Source organism: Rhinatrema bivittatum, chromosome 12, assembly GCF_901001135.1.
Source record: "Rhinatrema bivittatum chromosome 12, aRhiBiv1.1, whole genome shotgun sequence".
Lineage (NCBI taxonomy): Eukaryota > Metazoa > Chordata > Amphibia > Gymnophiona > Rhinatrematidae > Rhinatrema > Rhinatrema bivittatum.
The window spans coordinates 68,024,315-68,048,451 of NC_042626.1; the positions used below are offsets into that span (position 1 = coordinate 68,024,315).

Genomic DNA, 24,137 nt, shown 5'->3' on the forward strand with positions numbered 1-24,137 from the left:
TATTAGTAAAGCAGTTGGATAAGTTGTCAGAAGGGAGGAAGTGATGTAAACAGATAAAACTATAACTACGCATCCCATGACACTCCTAACCAGTGAAACACCAATTTGACCTAATCAAGCTATGAAACAATCAGCATTTAAAATGTTAAACGTTATTTTGCTATTAGTAAAGCACAATCATTATCTGTTAACAAATGTACAAAATTATCTGTTATGATAAGAGACTATTAGCACTTAAAAATGTTAAATAGAAAATGTTATCAATGCTAAACATTATAGTGCTGTTAACTAAGCACAATCTTTATCTGTTACCAATGTACAAAATTGTCTGTTATGGTTTAATGTAATACGTTGTTATATCTGTAAACCGGAGTGAAGGTTTGTTCCAAACGTCGGTATATCAAAGCACAAAAATAAAAATAAATAAAATAAAAATAAAACTTAGCAACAATGATCGAACAACCATGCTCTAACTGACTGCATTCTGATTACAATAAAGATTCTGGTGAACAATAATTTTCACTAGAACATTTCCTGTATGGGATCTGGAATACAGCTCTTAACTATTATCCAAGCTAGATTTCCTAGCCATCATTACTGGGTAAAGCAGTAACTTGCTTGTTCCAGATCTGATTTTCCAAACCACATGCTGTAGTTAGAGGAGACCAGCTGCAGCTACTTCTCTAATTTTGGGAAGGGCTGCAGGCAGCATACTTAAGTCTGTTCTTTGTTTAGAAAACAGTGAGGCTAAGAAATTTGCTGACTCCATGCTGATCTACAAAACCCTTTCTACATCCAGGCAGGTAAAATCCTAATTTCCCAGTACACAATAGTGTGAATCTAAGGTTTTATGTCTTTGTGCAAATATGTAGGTGATGTCAGTGGTCCAAGTTTTAAGTTTGTAAAATCTTTTTGAAAATCCCCTTTTAGTGATCAGGCTTTAACAGCTTTCAGTGTTGGGAGCCCATGTGCAGCCAAGAGGCAGAATAATAAGTGTGCCTGAGGGCAGCCTTCTTATAACCCTCAAAATAGAGATGCTGCCTAATTGTTAGAATTGTCATCTCACTACTACTAATCTCTTCCGTGTCCTCATTGTACATCAGATGACTCAGAATTTGTTGCCCTTATTCACTATTCTGCTTTGTCTGAATGAGGCCAAAATTGCATAGCTATAGCTTAAAATCCAGCATTTCTGTAATGGATTTTAGTAGATTGCATCTTTTGAAATGGCTAAAATTTCTTACAAAAGAAAAACCTGTAATTGCAAGATGAGCTTCACCAATGGATGCCTATTGATCTGATAGGGGAAAGGAATCTGTCTGCTCTGACCTTCCCAGACTACTGAAATAGCTAAACTGGGCAAAGAAAATCTGTACTTTCAAAAATATGAGGTGAAGGTTTCTTTTAAAACAGCCTGGTGACTCTGTGGCAGTGCTCCATGCTATCATGCAGAAGACCTTGGTTCAATTCCCAGGCCAGTGTTGTGTTCTTGAGGATGCTGCAGCAGCTTCCTAGGGTGTGGGAAGCTGCTAGCCAGGGTTTGTTTGTTTGTTTATTTATTTATTTATTTATAGGTTCTTTTATACCGTGGTACGTATAGTTATACATCACCTCGGTTTACAGTGAAACAGTAAGTTAGCAACAGGCTTTATATATAACAGTATGTTATATGTAAAGGTTTAATGGTGATACTACGGTCAGACTCCGGCTTCATAGTACTGTGTTCTGGAGGGAGCCATAGTCCATGGTGGTTTCACTGAGCTGATGTTGCCCTATGAAATGATCTATCCTGGTCGTCTAGTGAACTGGAAAAGCCTGTATTCATATTCAGCTGGTGACATCAGTAAGCAGTAAGTTGAAACAATACATGCTTATTTGCCTTTGGGGCAGGGTGCACTGCTGACTATACAATCATGCACTGTCCCTGGCCTTTCCCAAACACAATACTTCATTTCATACTCTGGACTAGATGCACAGATCAGCAGCAGCAGTTGGACCTTTATAATGCGTTAGAGCATTTTTCCTGGTTTGGCTATACTATGTAGATTTGCTTCCTTTTCAAAACGTGATCTTTAGATTTTTAAGACCTCAACCTGTGTATTATTCTATTTAGGGGTATCCATCAAGTGAAAATTCCTGAAAGCACAGTGTGAACTGTCACCAAAATAAATTGTAGCTATATAATAAATCTGTTGGTGAATACATACATATTACAGATGGCAAGATCAAATTTGAAGCAGCAACCAAAGAAAAAAAGTGACCCTGCTTATTGCCGAGTTCACAGTCAGTAACCACACAGGGTATACACACTGCAATTGGTGCATGGCTACATTTTGGAAAGCTTAGAAAATTTGCAATTTCTGGTTGCTTGTCTGGTATTCAGGCCAGATGTGAGATTCCATCTCCCCCTTTCTCCGCCCCCCACCCCCTCCCCCACAATGGAGAGAGTTTAAACCAATGATGTCATATGTAGTTTTCTTTAACAAAGGAATCTGCTTTAAGTGTCTAGTGAATCTCTGTACTAATATAGCTTGGTGGCGAGCTGGAAAGAGAACCAATGCATCAGTACATCAATTACATTTTCCATTGATGGTACTACTGATTATTGTGTTTGGCTATAATTTCAATTATTTTATTATAAAACGAAGGCTGTATGGCAAAAAGATGCTTCTAAAACACGCTCTTATTTTTTCTGTGTAACAGAAAAATGGCAAATGTGAGTCGAGAGATCTCAGTTCACCCAGTTCAATTAACTCTTAGCAAAAAGGCCTTTGTGTTAGAAAGTTAGTTAAGGGATAATTTTCAAAAGGATTTATACGCATAAATCCTGATATGTGCGCAATGGCCTTTTGAAAAAGTACTTTTATGTGACTACAAAGAGGCTTTCTGGGGGGTGGAGTTCAGGTGGAGATAAATTTTGGTTGCCTTAGTCAACTCAGTTTTTGCCTACTCACTTTTCTTTGTACGTTTTCTTTCTTGCCAATGTACATGTTTGGTCCAAAGCTTCTTATGCATTCTGTGAAGCCTTGATTGAGGGACTTCTGTCAGCCTTAAAAAAACAAAACAAAAAACCCCAGCTTTTAATTGTGCTGTGTTTTTTGTTTTTTTTTCTGACCATTGTACAGAAGAGAACCGGTGGCTTCAATAATTGCCTACATGGCATTTGCAAGATGTCCATCATAGATCTTCACCATGATTATCTGTGCTGCTTGGGGATTGAGCACAATGTTCCTATTTGCGGCATATTTAGTTTAATTTACAAAATTTATATGCTGCCTTTTCGGGGGCAACTTGTACAAAGCAGTTGACAGTTGTTTTGTCTTGTTTTAGGATATTGTTATTGATTATAATGCATTCAGATCATAAAATATACACCCACTGATTATACACAAGTAAATTCAGCACAGCGGAGACATCAGTTTTGAATATTAATACTGAATGTGAGCCCTTGTTTCTTCAAATATACACTAAAATTGAATTGAATTTTATTTATTTAAAAAATATTTATAATCTGCATCTTCCTAAGATTTGGGCAGGTACAAAATAACATACACAATAAAAGATAAAGACAAAGCAATGTAAAATACACAGATTGTAACTTTAAAATGAGCATGCGGGTGCCTATATACTTATGCTGGAACTTTAAATTGTGCATGCAGTTGCATGTGTATAATTTAAAATACACCTACTGCGCGTATGCGTGCTTCTAATTTTAAGCAGTTATTCAAGCAAATGTATTCTGCGCATCTTCCTTAGGACTTTGTCAGCTTTAGTGTGCGCAGGTAAGTGGATTTTAAAACATGCTCTCATACTGATAGAGCAGTCCCTGGTGGGTATAGCCCCACTACAGGCCCTATATTGGCCAATGTCCTACACACCACGGGAGTTGGCTTCCTTCCCCCCAAGCCTCCAAACTACACTCCCTATCTGGAAACGATGGAAATCTAAAGTATTAGGTGTGAAGCATTATTCTGTGCTGTCTCATATTAGGCACCTTAGGGACTTTTCTATGGGTCAGAGGAATCCAGTTTTTCAGAAATGGGCGGAACGAGGCCTGACCAATGTTGGCTAATTGTGGTGATAGGGGATGGTTCCCTTTTCAGATTTACAAAACATATACAATCTACCAAAAGAGGATTTCTTAGCTTATGCACAAATAAGGCATTTTTGTACACCCAGGAACCTCGACAGGATCTACAGCTCCCTCGTTTGGTCTTTGAAGGTGACTGTATCTTGGCAGGAAGGATACAAAAGGAAATATCAAAGATTTATCAATTGCTGATGAGTACTGAGGGGGGGAGGTCCGCACACCTGGTAGCATGGGAGAGAGACCTGGGGACCCAATGGAGTATGGACAAATGGGAGGAGTGCTTCCGGACGCTGGGACGTTTCTCAATGTCGACGTTCATGATGGAAAACCGATATAAGCTGCTATATCGGTGGCACTATTCCCCAGTACGGGTGGCAAGCTGGTTGCCAGGTCGCTCTCCCCTCTGTTGGAGACAATGCTCCCAACCTGGGACATTTTGACACATGTGGTGGCAGTGCCCCCGGCTACAACAGTTTTGGAACATCTGCCAGCAGATGGCTGCAGTAGTACTGGGGGTTTGGGTTCCCTTACAGGCTGATTATTCTGTTTGTTTATTTATTTATTTATTTGTCGTGTTTTGTATACCGTCATTCGGTTTCGCCATCAGAACGGTTTACAGCATTTGGTTAGTGTTAGTTACATAATATTACAGCGTATTTTTATTACATCGGTTTGCAGTTTCATGATAAGTAGTGGGTTAGTTGCTATAGCATGTGCTGATACACATAGGGTGGGGTTACAGGGTGAGGCAATTGGGTAGGAAAGTAACTGGGATAAGTCAAATAAGTAGGTTAGTGAAATAGGCTTTTAAGGTTAAATATAGATGACATGCTGATGGATATGTGGGTTAGTTAAAATCAATGTCTTGGAGGTTCGAGTGGTCGTAGGTATGTTGATCATGGGATGGATGGTTGTTTCTTGATGCTGGTGTGCATAGGTGTCTGGCAGTGGGGTTGATGGTGTGAGTTTGCATAGGCTTTGGTGAGCAGCCAGGTTTTCAGCTCTTTTTTGAAGGTTTTTATGTTGGGTTGAGCTCTTATTTTGATTGGGAGTGAGTGCCATAGTGAGGGGCTGGCGATGGATATAGCTCTCTCACAGGCTGTAATTAGTAGTGTGGTTCTGGCGGGAGGGATTTTGAGGAGACCTTTATTCTTTGGGGTAGATCTTAAAAACATACGCGCACATACTTTTGTTCGCTGCATTTTATAAGATACGTGCGTATCTTATAAAATCCGGGGTCGGCGCGCGCAAGGCGGTGCACATTTGTACAACCTGCGCGCGCTGCCTGTTCCCTCCGAGGCCGCTCCGATTTCAGAGCGGCCTCGGAGGGAACTTTCCTTCGCCCTCCCCCCACCTTTCCCTCCCTTCCCCTACCTAACCCACCCCCCCCCTTACCTTTGTTGGCAGTTTTACGCCTGCTGAAAGCAGACATAAATCTGCGCGCGCCAGCAGACTGCTGGCGCGCCATCACCCGACCCGGGTGCTGGTCCGGAGGCCTCGACCAGCCCCCCGGGCCGGCGCCACGCCCCCGGGCCCGCCCCCGAAACGCCGCGTCATTCCGCAACGCCCCCGACACGCCCCTTTTACGAAGCCCCGGGACTTATGCGCGTCCCGGGGCTCTGCGCGCGCCGGCGGCCTATGCAAAATAGGCGCGTGAGGGCCCTGCGTGCATAAATCCAGCCGGATTTACGCGCGCAGGGCATTTAAAATCCGCCCCTTTGAGCGTAAGTCCCATTTTGGAGCATGTTGCTCGATGGTTTTGCTTAGCCAGTTGGATTGTTGTTCTATGATTAGTTTCTGCAGAATTGTTAGTACTTTGTAGTCTATTCTATATTATATTGGTAGCCAGTGTAGAGATGTCAGAGTTGGAGTAATATGTTCATGTTTTTTTGTTCTGGTTAGGATTCTGCTGGCTGTGTTTTGTAGGATTTGGAGTAGATGGATGGGTAGCAAGTGGTAGGCCCAGAAGTAGGGCATTGCAGTAGTCAAGGTTGGCGAAGATGAGTAGTTGCAGGACAGTTCTGAAATCATCCTGTGAAAGAAAAGGTTTAAGACATCTGAGGGTCAGTAGTTTGTGGTAACCTTCCTTTATCTTGTTAGTTATGTGGATTTTGAATGAAAGGTCGTTGTCAATGGTGATTCCTAGGTTTCGAGCATGCGTGACAGGAGAGATTGATGTTTTAGGGTTTTCCATTTTGAGTGGTTACATGAGAGGGTGGTTGTTCTTTCTGTCTAGTATGATTATTTCAGTTTTGTCGAAATTTATTATGAGTTTTAGGTCGGATAAATGTTGTTTGATTTCTGTAAGATAGAAGGTTAGTTTTTTGTAGGTTTCTTCTAATGTATTCTGTATAGGAATAAGTATCTGAATATCGTCAGCGTATAGGAAGTGGGTCAGACCAAGTTGTTCTAATGTGTGACAAATTGGGAGGAGATAGATGTTGAAGAGTGTTGCTGACAGGGCGGATCCTTGGGGAACTTCAGTGTTGAGGCTGACTTTATTCGAGAGGGTGTTGTTGAACAGTACTTGGAAATTTCTGTGGGATAGGTAGTCTGTCGAGTAGGATGGAATGGTTGACTGTGTCAAAGGCAGCCAGTAAATCTAGGAGGATTAGTAGATAGCTTTGTCCCTTGTCGAATCTTCTGAGTATGGTGTCGTTTAGTGCAAGAAGTAGTGTTTCAGTGCTTAAGTTTTTCCTGAAGCCGAATTGTGATGGGTGGAGTATGTTGTTTCTTTCGAGGTGGTCTGAGAGCTGGGAGTGGACGATTTTTTCTATGAATTTTGCAATGAACAGTAGGTTGGATATAGGGCAGTAGTTTTGAAGGTTCTCCGGATCTAGGTTGCTCCTTTTTATTAGGGGTTTAATGATTGCTGATTTTAGGCATTCTGGGTAAATTCCTTCAGTGAGTGAGAGGTTAATAATGTCTGTTATTGTTTTAGTTATTGTATTTTCAATCAGTTTGATTGTTGGTATGGGGATACTGTTGATGGGATGGTTTGCTGGATTCATGTGTTTGATGATTTTTTGAATTTCCAGCGAGGAGGCAGGGTTGAAGTTCGTCCAGGTTGTTAGTTTCTGTGCCATTTTTAAGGTTTGGGCATGTGTGATGGGGCTGTTGTTTATTAGCTTTTTGATTTTTTCGGTAAAGAATTCTGCAAATTCATTACTTTTGATAGTGGTGTTTGGTATTTTTGGTTCGTTTGATGAGGTTATGTACAATGGAAAATAGCATTCTGGGGTTATGTTGGAATTTGTTTATTTTGCTCGAGTAGAAATCTTTCTTGGTGTTGTGAATACGTTTTTTGTAGAATGCTAGCTGGGTTCTGTATGTGGTAAGTAGTAGGGCTGTTTTATTCTTGCGCCATTCTCTCTCTTTTTTTTCCTGAGTTCGTGTTTGGCTGTTCTTATGCTTTCGTTGTACCATTGATTTTGATTTTGATGTTTTGGGTTTTTATTGTCTTTATGATGGTTGGGTTTATTTTGTCTACTATAGCACTGGTAATTTTAAGCCATGAGGTTGTGGCTGTTTCTGAGTTTGGCAAGTCAGTGTTTGTGAGTTCTTGTAGTTTTTGTTGAAGTGTATTGCTGTCGAATGGAGATCGGTAAGTGATTGTTCTTATGTTGCTTCCATCCCTGGTTGGTTTAGTGTTTCAGGTCAAGGTGGATTGTATGAGCCAGTGATCTGGCTCTTAGGATTTCCATATCAGGCCCTAGAAGATGAGAAACAGAAAATATTTCTATTCTTTACGACTGCCGCTCGTCTGCTGATCACAGCTCAGTGGAAAGCCCCAGATCCTCCAGGCATGTCTCAGATGTATCATAAACTGCGACACATATCTCATATGTATCGCAGTTGTGACTTGCGGTGCTTAGGCGGGACTCCCTACCTAAATTTTATAGAATGTGGTCCCTCTTAATACGCTATATTGACTGAATAGAAGAGACCTTTTGACAGGGCCCTACATGATCCCTACGGTGAAGTTGATACCCGAAGAGGTTGGGACGTCCTCATGATAACCATTATTTAATACTGGATGAGGTGCTCAATATGGGAATATGGGAGAGTTCCAATGGGGTCTCCGTAACCTGATGTTGCTTTTCATACATGGGGGACAGGGGGAGGGGGACTACCTGAGAAGGAGACGGTATTGTAGCTAGACTCCCAGACCTTGTTGAGCGTTTTGTGTTATTTTATTAGCCACTATTAGTATCTGGAAGTTCTAATTATGTAATCACTATTTTTCTGTTCGTTTCTCAATAAAAATATAACCCTCCCCCCCCCCCCCCCAAAAAAACAAACAAACATGCTTTCATGAAGGACATTCCCAGTTTTAATAAATAGTCCACCAGTTTGCTCAGTCCATCTCAAAGTCATCCAGACCCCTCTGGTTCTTCAGCCTGCACTCTCCACCAGTTGACTCAGATTCGTCACTCAATCATTTTAGGCCTAAACAGAGTTTTATGTAGAATTATACCTCATCAAGAGCAGAAGTAAACATGCATGGCTAACAGCCTGCTGTGCACTGTGGCTGCTATATGTAAAATATGGAATTACTTGTGTAAATTTTTGTCCTGCTCTGGAACACTCTTGACACATCCCAACTGTGCCCCCTTTTTTGTTTACTCATGCATGTGTGTCTACGTATGTAATTCGCAGCTTTTAAAATATGCATTGCTCACACATGACCTATATACTCGTGAATATGGGCCTTTTAGCATCAACAACATTCTTAAAATTTAGCTCATAATAAACTAAAACATACAGAGGAACTCTATGAAAGGCAACAGAGCCACTAGAAGAAGAATTGATAGTTCTACATGGCAAGAATTGGGATCCAGATCCAATGGTATGTCAAATACCTTCTGAAATAGTTTTTAAAGCAATATAAACTCATAGAACTGAACCAATTCAGGGAGAGGTGGTATGATACAATAATTTATGAATAATCATTGACATCTTATACATCACGTGGCATTGGACCAGGAGCCAATGTAATAAATAGAGAACTGGGATAATCTGATTTCTTACATTCAACCCTGCAAGTATACCAGAGTTCTGAACAATCTGCATCACCCTCAAGTTTGCAGGGAGACTATTTATTTATTTATTTATTTATTTATTTATTTAGGGTTTCTTTATACCGACATTCTCGATAAAATATCAAATCAGGTCGGTTTCCATAGAACAAAACTGTCGCTGGTAAGGCGTTACATTAAACATTAAACAGAGTTTTGAACAAAAGAACGTAAATCATTAAATATTAAATATAAAATAGACAACAATAATTCACTAGAGAATAATTCACTAGAGAATAATGACTGCGATAATCTAACCCTGAAAAACAATCAATGATTGCAGAACTGTATAAAAGTTGTGAGGGTCGAAAAGAGGCTTTAGATGATGTAACCGGCTCAACTTGAAGAAAGTGTTTTTCACAACTGATTTTATTTGTGAATGTATTGATAAAGATGGATGGATTCATAATTCATATGAAACTTAAAAAAAAATTCCATTCAGTTTCATTAAGACCATGTGGGAGAGCTATGCCATGTTTAAAAAAGCTGTTTTTGTTCTAAATGGGCCAAAAGAGAATTTCATCCCACTAATCCACGCATGGTTGGTCCACAGCAGAACAGTGCAACTCTCCAGATAGAATAAAGGCATTGATCTTTGGTGGGCAAAATATTCCACAGTCAAACAACCACAGCTCAGTGTTCTCACAATTCTGGGATATATGTTTTTTCACAGTGCATATGTGTTAAATGTCCAGATTCTATATGACAGTCACAGTGGACATTAAAATTTTATTTAATAATTGCATGCTTCTCATAAAAAAAATACCCTATTTCATCAAACTTTCCCATAATCATTATGAAACTGCATATTCAGCCTTGATTAAAAATCTTTGTGGTCTCCAACACAAACTAATGTTATGAATCCTGCCTGTGGAGCTATTCCCTGCGAGCAGGCTCCTCACCTCGCTTCTGCTGTTGTTCCCGACGCGGCCGGATGCTGCTGATGTCTGGCCTCCCATGCGGCCGGAGCCGCGGACTTTGCTTCCTCTTGCGGCCCAGAGGCAGCCCATCTTGCCTTCTTCACCGCGGCCGGAGCCGCGGACTTCTCCACTTTCAACGCGGCATGGAGCCGCCGCCGATGTCTTGCTTATTCCCGGGGCTGGAAGCCGCAATCCCTGAGTCCATCTGGTGGCTGGAGCCGCCCTCGGGGCTTTCAGCAGCGGCAGGAGCCACTGCCATCATCGGGGCCTGCTCCTAGGCCCAGCCCTGCTTCCTCTGTGCAGACGTCAGTGCAGGGCTGCTGTCCATGGTCCTGCACAGTTCCTGCTTCCTCCTAGGCATGTGGCCGCGCCTCTCTTCAAGATTTAAAGGGCCCACGCCCGGATATGCCCTGGGCCCCACCTAGAGACTGTTTCCTGTGCCAGCCCTATAAAAGGGCTGTTCCTGCATTCCGTCTTGGCCTTGCATCGGAGTTACTTAAGTCCTAGAGGATTCTGCCTTCCAGCACTCCAACTGGTCCTTGGGTTCTTCGTGGAGCTCCTCGTCTCGTCTGCCTCTTGCCATGTCTTCATTGCCTGAGGTCCTCATCCAGATGTCCTGGTGTCTCGTCGTCTGACGTCCCGCTTCCTGATGTTCCAGGTTCCTTGGTGTTCTTCACCTGTGCTCTTGAGCCTTCTGTTCTGCCGGCCGTAGTTCTCCAGGTGACGCTTCTCCGTCTTGGGAGATGCCGGCAGTGGACTGGTGTTCTGTGCTCCTGAGCCGTCCTGTCCTGCCAGCCTTTGTGGTGCTTCAGATGACATCGGCTTCGTTGTCGAAGTCCTGCCTCGACTGGATTCTCTCCTGCACTTTTTCCGCTCTCCGCGTGGTCCATGACCAGCCTCCTCTGGCTGTGTAGGATGCACAGTGGGACAGGGTGGTCCGCGACCAGCCCATTGGGTCCGCCCGTGAAGGTGGGCTGAGTAGGGCGCCCTGAGAGACAGTGCCAATGTCTACCTTCCCAGCTTCTTGTCTCATCTGGACTTCAAGTTCTTTGTCTTGCCTGTGCTGTCTTCGCATCAGCCTTGGTGTCATGTCTTCACCTTAGTCATAGTCCTCATGTCTTTGTGTCAAGGCCTCCGTTTGCCCTCATCCTCGGGCCGGCCTGCTGCTCCATGCCGATCCTAAGCGGCAGGTCCGAAAGGGCTTGGAACGGTCGGAGGACCCTTCACCTTCTAACATCTTTTTGTTGGCCTTGGGAGCTTGCAGGCCCGGCAGAGGGTAAGACATGTCTCTGCCTTGCTGGGACATGCAGCCAACCCTCGGTTCAGTCCTGGATCCGTCTGGGGTCGGGCCGAGGCCCAAGGGCACACGAAAACCTGTGTCACCTAACAATTAAAAACATAAAATTATCCAATGAACATTCATTGTTTGCTCCATTATAATCAAACCCCCGTTAGATATCTCTATACATCAAATAATATAGTATGGTCCAATCACACCACTAAAATTGGGTGAAGAGCCAAAACTTTGCCAGTTTCCTGAACTTTAAGCAATTGGCTTCCAGTCTCAAATCAAGAGGTAGATTATTCCATAGCTTTGGTTCAGAATTGCTAAAAGCTGTATATCTTGTAGTTGATAGCCCCACCTCTCTGAGATCGGGGAGCACAATGAAGGCTTTCTGGGAAGATCTTGTAGTTTCATAAGATTTAACCAATTTAGCTAAGTAAATAAATAAGCCATGGTGAATGCATTTAAACATCAAAGATAAAGCTTTAAAACTGTATGTGTGTTTCATTAGGCAATCAATGCAGCCCATGGAAAATTGGGATGATGTGATCTTACTTCTTGGCTCCTATCATTAACCAAGCCCCAGTATTCAGAATCACTTTTACTCTGTATAAACATACTCCTGCTAGGCCCTAATAAATGCTATTATAATAATTGTTTATTATTGATTAGATAATGAAAGTTAGAGATAGTTGTCTAATTTGCCTAAGGTGGTAAAAACTTGAGTGCTCCACATTAAACCTGTATATTTAACTTGCTTTCAAGCCACACACCCAAATTCAATACTGATTCCTTCAGGATTAGGAGCCAATCTTTCACTTTTGGTAGAAATAATATTCGCCTTTCCCTATGACTAAGCCATAGTGCCTCTGATTTTTCTGCTTCCAGTTTGTCTTTTCACTAAACCAAATTAGTGATGCTGATCAAGAATTGATGTTCAGGTCTTGTTCTACCAGGGCCATTTCTTGAATGTCATCTGCAGATAGATGCAAATATGTTCTGTAACTAGGGTCGTATAAAGATTAAATAATAGTGGCAACAGCATTGAATCTTGTTCACCCCCTGTTTCAGGGTATGAAGAGGAGAATTTTCCCCATCCTAACGTACTTTCTAGACTCTACCATTAAGTTAATACTGGAACCAATGCAACTCCAGTTTTCTTTGCCAAACTGACTCAGCCACCACAACAATAGGCCATGGTCTAAGTATCAGATGTGGCCAATAGATCCAACAGGGAATCTTTCCTAATTTGATCTCCGTGTTGACATTCATGAAAAGACCCTTGGATTCCACAAATTAGTTGATATAGCATTGAAATTGTCTGCTCAGTGTGCTGTGGTGGTCAAAAAAGCAAACAGAATGTTAGGAATTATTAGGATGCAGGGCCGGCGCGTCCTATTAGTCGAACTAGGCCTGCACCTAGGACGCCAATCATTAGGAGTGCTGAAGACTAGATCAGCCATGTGTGTCCGTGAGCGGCTGCAAAGAGGAGTGGAGATTCAGTGGGCTGTGAGCAGTGCCCAATCTGCTTATGGCTCAGAGAAGCACACACTTGGCAGGTGCAATCACAAATGAGGTAGGAGTCGAGGCCGAGACTGTAGCGTGGTGGCCTGATCGGGAGGGGGGGGTGCGGGGAGAGCAGGTGCAATGCAAAAGGTTCACCTAAGGCACATAATCCCCTTGCACTGGCCCTTTTAGGATGAAGATGTCATAATGCTTCTCTATCGCTCAATGGTTAGACCGCACTTTGGATACCGTGTGCAGTTCTGGTTGCTGCATCTCATAAAAATATAGTTGCACTGGAGAAAGTACAGAGAAGGGCGACCAAAATGATAAAGGAAAAGATTAAAGAGGTTAGGGCTGTTCAGCTTGGAGAAGAGATGGCTGAGGGGGGATATGATAGAGGTCTACAAAAGCATGAAAGGACTTGAATGGGTAAATGTGAAATGGTTATTTACTCTTTCGAATAATACAAGAACTTGGGAGCAGTCCATGAAGTTAGCAAGTAGCACATTTAAAACAGATTGAGAAAATTCTTTTTCACTCAGTGCAAAATTAAGCTCTGGAATTCGTTGCTATAGGATGTGGTTAAGGCAGCTAGTGTAGCTGGGTTTAAAAAAAGGTTTTGATTAGTTCCTGGAGAAGAAGTCCACAAACTACTATTAATTAATAGGGAATAGCCACTGCTTGTTGCTGGTATTAGTAGCATGGGATCTATTTAATGTTTGGCTACTTGCCAGGTACTTGTGACTTGAATTGGCCTCTGTTGGAGACAGGATTCTGGGCTTGATGGACCCTTGGTCTGACCCAGTATGGCATATCTTATGTTCTTATGAAGCTGGATGATAATTTCCTATTATTTTAGGGTTCAGGCATTCTTTTTTTTTTTTTTTTTTAAAGACTGGATATGCTACTGAAGATTCCAATTGTGAAGGAAAGTCCCCTAAATCTCACAAATGCTTTATGCTAGTTCTGTATTAGCTTCATGGCCAACGAAAACATCAATTTCAATGGAACTGGAGCTAGTGTTTTTTCTATTTCTATTGCAGATGTCTTCCTATATTCTGTTAGTCTCTTAACCTCAATACCATCTAAAGGTCCCAATTCAGCTAATTTCTCCCTCTGGACATTTTGGCCTAATTGTTGAAAACCATTATGGGAACCATGGGAAACTACTTAAGACCCACTTATTCTCTCTTGCTTTTGATGAGTTATCCTGGTGCATGGATTCTTTAGCAGCTGACAATACTTAAATCCTCTTCAGCTTATTATTTCATGTCATATAATTTTTCGGGTGATCAAATAATTTTTCTGCTTCAAGCAGTGTATGGTAAAGAATGTGGAATATAAATATTTGTAAATAAATAAATATGCCGTGATGGTTATATCATTTGTGCAGAACTTGGACTAACAGAGGTCTTTGAATTAGCAACTGTAGGTTATTCATCCTTGAGTTACTGTGGTTTATTTATTTATTTATTTAACAGTTTTTTATACCGACCTTCATAGTAAATAACCATATCGGATCGGTTTACATTTAACAAGGGTATAACTGGAGTAACAATTCAAGTGAACGAAAGATAAACAATAGGTAGGAATAAGTCAAAGTTACAATCAACAGGGAAAGAGAACTTGGAAGCTTGCAACAAGCTGGAAAGAAGATAAGGCAGGAAATAAATAAACAGTGATACCATAGAGCGTACGGTTAAAAGCTTAATGGTGCTTTAACCTGGAAGAGTCAGAGTCCTGACTTTTGTTTCTGGCTTTTGTTTGTTTCTGGCTTTTGTTTCTTTGTTTGTTTCTTTGTTTGGCTTTGTTTGTTTGTTTCTGGCTTTTGTTTGTTTTTTTGTAGATATGTATGTCTATGATAATTTTATGAATGTTTATACTGTTACCTACATAGAACTAGTGATAGTGGAGGATATAATAAGCTTCTTAAATAAATAATGTTTAATGTTGAATATCTACTTTTATTTTCAAAATACCTTGCAAAGTCACCACAGGAAAAGCACACCTTTTCATCAATTGCCATTGTCCAAGGACAAGCAGGATGGTAGTCTTCAACATGGGTGACATCATTAGATGGAGCCCGATGTGGAAAACCTATGTCAAAGTTTCTAGAAACTTTGACTAGGAACACTGAGCAAGCCCTATACCTTGCGCCCACATGGGGTCCCTCTTCAGTCTCTCCTTTTCCGTGGATCTGTGAGCCTTGTGGTTGATTGAGCTCTTAAAAATTTTGGCTTTTTGGCCTAGTGGAAAAATTATTTTTCACATTTTTGCAATTTGTTTTTTCTCTCTTCTGTCACTGGGTCCCTCTTGGTGCCTTTCCATAGTGTCCCCAGTCAGGGTTTTTGACATTTTCAGGTAAGTTTACTTTTACGGTCTATTCCCCCGAGGTGGTGGTGGCTCTGTACCCACTGGTCATTGATGTCCGCTGCCACCGATCCACCCTTTGGCTCATTTGTTTTGCTCCGTCATGGCCATGTCCGGTTTTCGCCGATGTCCCAGTGCCTGCAAACCATATTGATCACCGATCTGCATGACATGTGTATCCTCTGCCTGTGGACATCGCATGACGTCTGGGGTTACCGCTTGTGCGACCAGATGATTTGCAAAATGGAGCACCACTTCGGGTTGAAGAAGTCTGGCCCATTGATGTTGTCATCAGTGGCATTGGCATCTAAGGACCTCAGAGCTGCACCGATGGACACCTTGCCATCGACATCGGTGGGATAGTCAGTTCTATCAAGGTTGCGGGGGATCACTGTCTATCTCCTCTGGATCTAGGATGCCAGGTTTATCGTCTTCGACCTCAGCACTAGAGAAAGACCAGGCCGAGCATCGTGGGAAGACCAAGAAACATCAGCACCGGTCCCCGCCAATGCACGGTGCCGAGCACGGGGTTGCACAGGCTTTTGCCGCAATGCCCCCAAAGTGACTCCATGGATAGGAGCATCAGTCCTCCATCGATGCCTGGGGTCTGTGACAGTCTCCACTGGTCCTGGTGCCAGTTGCCAGTCCCCATCGAAGGTCCAAGGAAGATCTGGCCATCCCGTCTTCCTCCCAGTCTGTGTTGGCATCGGCAATGTTCGAGGAAGGGCTGTAGTGTCCAGTCCAGTTGGCTGTGGAGTGGGTGCTACAGGGCCACAGTCCTGTGGCACCAACGGAACCAGAGCCGGTACCACCCATTCTCGTACCATTTCTGGAGAAGCTCAATTTGCTTATTGGAACCTTACCAACCCAGCTGGTATCGGTTCCTGTGCTGGCGCCGGTGCCCAGTAGGGCACTGGGGCTGCCTCCTACCAATACTGTGGTCATCAAGGTTCCTTTGAGGAGGAAGCTCCACAGAGGCCGGCAGAATTGGTGAGGCCTATAGCCACCCATCCAGTTGTACTGGTGGCTGCATCTCTGGACTTTGTACGAACACCTAGGGCCCCACCCCCACCAATTTTTAATATCGCGGGGCCTGCACAGAGAAGGAGGCAAGAGAATAGGCTTTAGTAACAATGGATTTAGTGCCAGAAGCAGCGACAAGTGATTGGCCCCTCCCCAACAGCCATGCAGTGGCGTGGAGTATGAGAGGCTCTGAGGCTTCCAGCAAAACAGAGGGGCCTGCCTTCAGTGTGTGCATTTGTATGAATGGGAGCTTGTGTGTGTGAGAGAGAATGAGTGCCTGCCTGGTGTCTGTATGTGAGTGAGAATGGGTGCCTACCAGAGGGGTCTGTCTGTGAGTGTGTGTGTGTGTGTGTGTGTGTGTGTGTGTGAGAGAGAATAGGTGCTTTCTTGGGAGTCTGTGTGTTTGTGTGAGAGAATGGTGTCTGCCAGGGGTCTGTGTGTGAGAGAGAATGGGTGCCTGCCTGGGTTTTGGGGTGTGTGTGTGTGAGAGAGAATGACTAGGTACCTGCCTTGGGGGTCTATATGGGTGAGAGCCTGTGTCTGTATGAGGGAATCTGGGGGAGTAAGATCTTTTGTGTGCATGGTGGTGGTGGGGGGAGGGACGTAGAGCCTGTGTATGAGAGAGTAGGTGTATGTATGAGAGCATGTATGTGTGAGAGAGAATGAACATGTGAGTATTTGTGTGAGCTAGAGAAGCGAAAGTTTGTTTCCCTAGTCCCCTAATCCTAAACAGTCTCAGGGTGACTGGAAATCAAGTTCCCAGGTAATTATTGGTGGTTGTTTGATATGTGTGGGGTTTCGAAATATTTTATTGGTGCTTGGGAAATAAAGTATGTGATTTTAATAGATGATCTATTTGTCAGTAGTTTTGAAATATTTATTCTTTTATTAGTACTTGTAGCCTGGATTGGCCACTGTTGGAAACAGTATTGCCAGTATGGCAATTTCTTATTTTCTTATGTTGTTGGTATGATTTTACTATTATAATTGATGCTTTATGTTTCTTGATTTTGTTTGAGGAACGGTGGTTCTGTTTTTTCCATTGTTACACTGTAGACAGAGTCTGGCATCTTGGGGTTTCCATTTCAGTTTTGGTCTGCATATTGCTGGTTCTAAGTTTTGATCCTTTATTTTGTATTTGGTGAGGGTCTATCTCTGCTCTGTGTGTGTGACCAAGGTGAGAGATTTTGCTAGTGTGTAGTTTCTGTAGCAATCGGGTTTGTTTTGTTTCCCCAGTAGGTAATGGTACCGTGTTTCTCCGAAAATAAGACAGGTCTTATATTCTTTTTTAGCTCCGAAAAAACGGCTAGGGCTTATTTTCAGGGGATGTCTTATTTTTTTTTCCATGATTGGTGAATGAGGACAAGGCTAAGCCCGCCTCCTCTTTCATTCACCAATCAGATTCAATTTTTGGCCGAACTTTTTGGTTCGACCTTCGTTATCGGCCCGCTGCGGGGGGTTGTAAAAAAAAAAACCCCAAACACACCCCAACCCTTCAAATTTAATTCATTGCAACCCTCCCGACACCCCCCCCCCCAAAAAAAACTTGCCGAAATTCCCTGGTGGTCCTACTGGCAGCCGATGGCCCGAGAGCGGGAGATCGCTCCTGGGACCCCCACTGGAGCACCAGGGAATTTCGGCAAGTTTTGGGGGGGTTGGGAGAGTGGGGGGTTGCAATGAATTAAATTTGAAGGGTTGAGGTGGTTTGTTTTGGTTTGTTTTTTTGTTTTTTTTGTTTTTACAACGCCCCCCCCCCCCCGTCTGCCCCCCACCAGAGACTTTCGGTAAGTCTTGGGGGGGGGGGGGGGGGGTCGGGTAAGTCTTGGGGTGCAACTGCGTGTCCACCTATAACTAGGGCTTATTTTTGAAGCCCTATTCCAAAAATCCTGAAAAACAAGCTAGGGCTTATTATCGGGGAAACACGGTTTCCTGGGACCCAATGTAATATTTACAGTGCTGCTTTTTCACAGGTAAGGTTCTTGTTTGAGTTCTTGGTGTTACTACTGTCATGTTATGATACATTTTCTGTATAGATTTTGTATCTTTTTTGTAGGGTTTTGTATTAGTTCACAATAAATCTGGCAGTAGAAGAAGTTTGTGCTGCTGTTACTCTGAGGTGCCTATCTGGATATGGTGTGGTATCTGCCTCTTTGTGTTTGTGTGTATCTGATTGCTCCTATCAGCAACCTGAAGAGAATCAAACTGGAATTTTGAGCTTCTGGCTGGCAGCGTGATTGCCTGCTATTTGGCAAACGGTTCAACAGCTGATTGGTTGGTGAGAGACTTTGGCACACACACCTATACATATACACAAATATAAATATATATTATATACGCAATGTAACACAGCTTTGGTGGGTAGGGGGGCCCAACAAATTGTATGGATGGAAGAGGGGGCTGTGGTTCAAAATGTTTGCTCACCCCTGCTCTACAGTCAGCTGTGTTGCTGAGTTGTGAATCAATTGAAATTTATAAGTTAGCTTCCACAGGAGACCAAGCAATATACTCTTACAGTAGTCAATGTGAGATGTTATAGGATTCCAATGTGAGATGTTATAGGTGCGTTGATCATGGATTCCAATGCTGCTTTAAAAGAAAAGGGCACATTCTTTGAATAGCTCATGAGGTAAAATGAAGCCCTTTACATACACTAAATACATGAGGCAACATTAAATGATTTTCATCAATTAATATGCCTCAACTCTTATATAAGGTTTGCAAGAGAATACAATCCAGGTGAAAAGCCAGCTTAACCTGCTTCTCCATAACTCTGCAAAGAGGGATAAAATGGATTCCCATCGGACCCCAAATTCTAAAACACATGGATTACAGCTAAATTCATTAAGAACTACCCACTGTGTTCAATCATGCTTTCAAGTAGAAGAGGCTTATCATAAGGAGACGAGCCCCTGTAATTGAGAGAAGACAGAACTCGGTTAGTGACAGGGTGGGCCTCCGGGAGCACGGCTTCATGTAGCCGGGAGAAGGGGGGTAGGTCTGACACTGGGAAGTAGATGGGCAGGGCGAAAAGCAGGGAAAACGGGGAGGGGCAGGGAATGATGACAAGACTAAGGACCAATAGAAGAAAGTAGGGCGGAGGAGGGAAGAAGGTGATGATGTGGGCCATTTAAGCAGCTTTTGTGGTTTTTGATGGTTCCCCTCCTTCCTTGAGAATTGCGAAGGCCCATTCTGGTTGACTTCCTTGGTGCGGGTCTGGGCTGTTGCTGAAAAGCCTAAGATGTAGTAGTGGGAAGGCAGCACTAATGGTCAAGTACTCTGTAGTAGGTGTGATACTGAAAAAGTAAATTTTCTCTTTGTAAAATATAATAAAATAAATACATGCATTGGGCAGCGTGGTCTATGTTGTGGATTTTAAAGGGGCCAATCATACCTGGCCCAAGGGTGGAGTGGAGTTGTGGTCTTGCAGCTCTTCCAAAGCATCTGGGTTTAGAGTCAGGGGCAGGGTGGTGATTGAACCGGTGCCTTCGAGGTTGTCCCCTTAATTTTTTCATTTTGCGGTGCTATCATTGAAGGAGAGGCCGTGCATTTGCCCGGGTAATAAAATTTTTAATTTTGCGGTGCTGGCTGGGGGCTACTTTTAAATAAACTGCATCAACCCAGATAGAGTGTTGTGGTGGCCATTCTCTGATGGGTGCAGACAAATATCCGTGAGCTCTTGGCATTTTCTTTTATCTTAGATGCTAGGAGCAGGTGAGCTGGCCTTTTGTTCTTTGTGCCATATGCATGTATTCTGCTAGTTGGGGGGGGGGGTGTATGTGTGGCGGCTGCTGGTTCAGAGTGTCTGTATCCATTCTTTACTGGTTATTCATGTGTCGATTCACTGCTTACACACACCGCTGATACTCTGGTCTCCCTGATATGGCGGTATAGTTCTCTATACCACCATGTTTGACAACACGAAATAATACCCTTGAAAAAGGACAAGTACGTCCAAAACACGGTCCCATCTCGGAGAGACCAGAGTGTAAGTGGTGTGTGTAAGCGGTGAATCAACACATGAATAACCAGTAAAGAATGGATACAGAAGAATAAGTATAGCGGTAACTGACCATCGACAAATCGTTCATTGGAAGAATTGGTGTCTTCAAGCAAGTTAAGTAGTTCAGGAATGAACATTTTAATTGCAGTAATTTAAAAAGCTTAAAAAAATTAATTTTCTATATCACTTGACCCATGATTAAATATAAGGCAGAGTTCTAAAGCGACAGCTATCACGATGAAGCCTATTATGATGGTCATGAGCTTCAAATCAAGTAAGAATTGATACGAGTATATGAGCGTCACTGAATGTTTTTGATAGGGATGCATGTTGGTGTTTTTCACTGTGAGTAGTTAGTACCAACCATCCAACTTAGAACAATTTTTTCACCTTCTGTTTTTCATGTATAGTTGATCTCAGTGAGCAGCCATCTTGGGTTTGTCACAGCGGGTCACAGTGTATAATGTCAGTGACTTGACGACTCAGTTAAGTATCTCAGCTGAACTAAGAATTGTATGAAGATAGGTATAACTTATATTCCCAACACAGTTTCTTTTCCTTTATTGGGTCCTTACTGGACATATATACAATATGTTCAGTCAGCCGAATGAGCTAAGCCACTGGTAGGTGCTGCATATTCTTTAGAATTTAATAAAGCAACTAGAGAGAGAAAAATAGGGCAATAAATCTTTAACTTATTCTGGCTTCCTGAAACCGAGTTTGTACAGCTTTATTTGAACAACCTCGGTTTAGCGATAGTGCCATGGAAACAAAAAACAAAAACAAAAACATCCTAATCTACCCTTTATCCCAGGACAAGCAGGATGCTAGTCCTCACATATGGGGTGACATCGGTAATGGAGCCCTATGTACGGAAAACTTCTTTAAAAGTTTCTATGAAACTTTTGACTGGCACCGGAGTGCCTACTGAGCATGCCCAGCATGCTATGATATTCCCTGCCACAGGGGTCTCTCTTCAGTCTTCTTTTTTCCGCGAAGCCGTTAGCATCGCGGGCTATTAGGAGTCTTGAGGTGATTTTCACCTTGTACGAATTTTGAAAAAAAAAAAAAAAATTTGATTAGCCGCAGGGGTTTTTCGATTTTTGTTACCGTCGGTAACTTTTTTCTGTTATCGATTCCCGGCTGGGAGCGATAACTCGGGGGTTTTGCCGTCGACGGCCGTCCGGCGCCATGGCCTCCGGCTTCAAAAAGTGCCCTAACTGCACAAGAACTATGTCGATTACCGACCCACATTTTGAATGTGTTCTTTGCTTAGGCAAGGACCACAACATTCAAATGTGTAAATCTTGTGCTGAAATGACCAGTAAAGGTCGTCGTTTAAGGGCTGAGAAAATGGAACAACTTTTCTCCATAACACTACTTCCACGGGCATCGACGTCAACGCAGTCTTCTCCATTGGCTTCCGTTCGCCAGCTTCTGTTGAAGAAAAAACACCCAGAAGCGGGAGACGCCTCGACTTCATCTCAGTCGATATCATCGAGGGCATCGACTGCTGGAAGCGAAAAACAAAAGGAAAAGCATCGCCATCGCCATCGACGGCGGCAGGAGACGATGGCCGAAGAGGCTTCCGCAGGTACGGCCTCTCCGGCAAAGAAAACCCGGACGGAGGTAGAGGCTCCAAGGCCTACTACAGGGCGTTCCCCACCGATATCGGTGCCGGGTCCCGAACCTCCTCAGGGCTCTGAGGAGGTATCTGTATCGCCTCCACCGCCTCCCTCTACAGCTGCTCTGTTTTCACCAGCTGCTAGAGTGGAACTTGACTCACTGATACGTCAAGCGGTGCAACAAGCTCTACGAGAGGCGATTCCACCATCGATGCCGGTGCCATTACCATCGATGCCCATTCCGTCGATTCCGAGGTCACCGACGATGGCAGCGGATCCGGAGACGATTCCCACCCCGGTACTGTCACCGATGCCGCATACGCCTCTACCGGTTCCTTCCTCGGTGCCAGCGATGCCAGCACCGGTTCCACCGGGGGATGTCAACATCCTGCATCCAGTATTTAACAAACTGGACTCACTTCTGGACATTCTGACCAAACAACTACCAAAGGATCCAGTTCCAGGACCATCTGGTCTACCAAGGCAGTTGCCACTAGACCCTGTCCCAGGCCCATCAGGAGTACCAAGGCCTGTTAGGCCTCGCTCGCCTGTGCCACCACATCATGATCCTGGTGACTCTTCCTCTGACTATTCTTCGGATGAAGAACTATTCTCAGAGCCCTCTCCGCCGGATGATCATAGAAAATCTCCACCAGAAGACCTTTCATTTACTAATTTCGTAAAGGAAATGGCAGACACCATCCCCTTTCCTATCCAGACGGAAGTAGATGAGAGGCAGAAAACTTTGGAAGTCCTTCAATTTGTGGATCCTCCCAAAGAAATGTTGGCAATCCCGGTCCATGAGGTTTTTCAAGAACTACAGCACAGAATTTGGGAGCACCCAAGTTCTGTACCGGCGGTGAACAAGAGGGCTGAAGCCACGTACCTGGTACAACCTACTCCAGGATTCCAGAGGTCTCAACTGCCTCACCAATCAGTGGTGGTTGAATCTGCCCAAAAGAAGGCAAAAAGGCAGAAATCACATGCTTCCTTACCACCTGGAAAGGAAAGTAGATTCCTGGATAATTTAGGAAGAAAGATTTTCCAGGGTTCCATGCTGGTGTCAAAAATTTCTGCTTACCAGCTTTATATAAATCAATACCAAAGAAACTTGTGGAAACAAGTTCAGGAACTCACGCTTTCTCTTCCAGAACAGTTGCGGGAGCCATTCCTGAACATCATACACAAGGGCCTTGACTCGGGCAAGCATGAAGTTCGGGCAACTTATGATTGCTTTGAGACAGCAGCAAGATTGTCAGCATCAGGCATAGCTGCGAGAAGATGGGCTTGGCTAAAGGCCTCGGATCTTCGCCCAGAGGTTCAGGAGCATTTATCTGATCTTCCATGTACCGGGGATAACCTTTTTGGGGAAAAGATTAAGGAAGCTGTGGCAACCTTAAAGGACCACACCGAAACCTTAAAACAATTATCCTCTCAGCCTCCAGAACCTCAAAGTTCCTCCAGGAAATTTCCCAGACGTGACTCTCGCCGACCATACTACCGTCCACGTCGGTACTATCCCCCAGCTGGTAGGCCAAGGGCCAATCGCCCAACACAACGCCAACAGCCTAGGCAAAGGCCAACAAGACCTCAGCCACCTCCACAGACAACAACTACTTCTGGTTTCTGAAAAGCCCCAGAGAGCAGCAGCTACATCAACCCGTTTCAGGAAACACCAGTAGGAGGTCGCATACAGTACTTCCACAACAATTGGACCTCCATCACCACCGACCAGTGGGTGTTATCCATCATAACTCACGGTTACAGGCTGGATTTCTTAACTATCCCAAAAGAAAATCCACCACATCACTCTTACACAATAAATCAACATTCCATAATTCTTCAAACAGAATTATCCAACCTTCTGAGAGCCAGGGCTATAGAACCGGTCCCTGGGCCTCAAAAGGGCAGAGGATTCTACTCCAGATATTTCCTCATTCCAAAGAAAACAGGAGGCCTTCGACCCATTCTAGACCTCAGAAATCTCAACAAATTCCTGAGAAAGGAAAAGTTCAGAATGGTATCCCTAGGCACCATTCTGCCTCTTCTTCAAAGGGGAGATTGGCTCTGCTCTCTGGATCTTCAAGATGCATACGCTCACATCCCCATCTATCCTCCTCATCGCCAGTACCTGCGCTTTCGGATACTAAATCAGCATTTTCAATACAGAGTGCTGCCATTCGGCCTTGCATCAGCACCACGAGTATTCACAAAATGCATGGCTGCAGCAGTGGCACACC

At 43.6% G+C, this 24,137-nt stretch overlaps 1 protein-coding gene across 3 annotated transcripts in view; it reads left to right on the plus strand.

Moving 5' to 3' along the window:
• TANC2 (tetratricopeptide repeat, ankyrin repeat and coiled-coil containing 2) overlaps window positions 1-24,137 on the plus strand; it is a 1,188,344-nt gene that overhangs the window by 199,948 nt on the left and 964,259 nt on the right. The window lies entirely within an intron of this gene.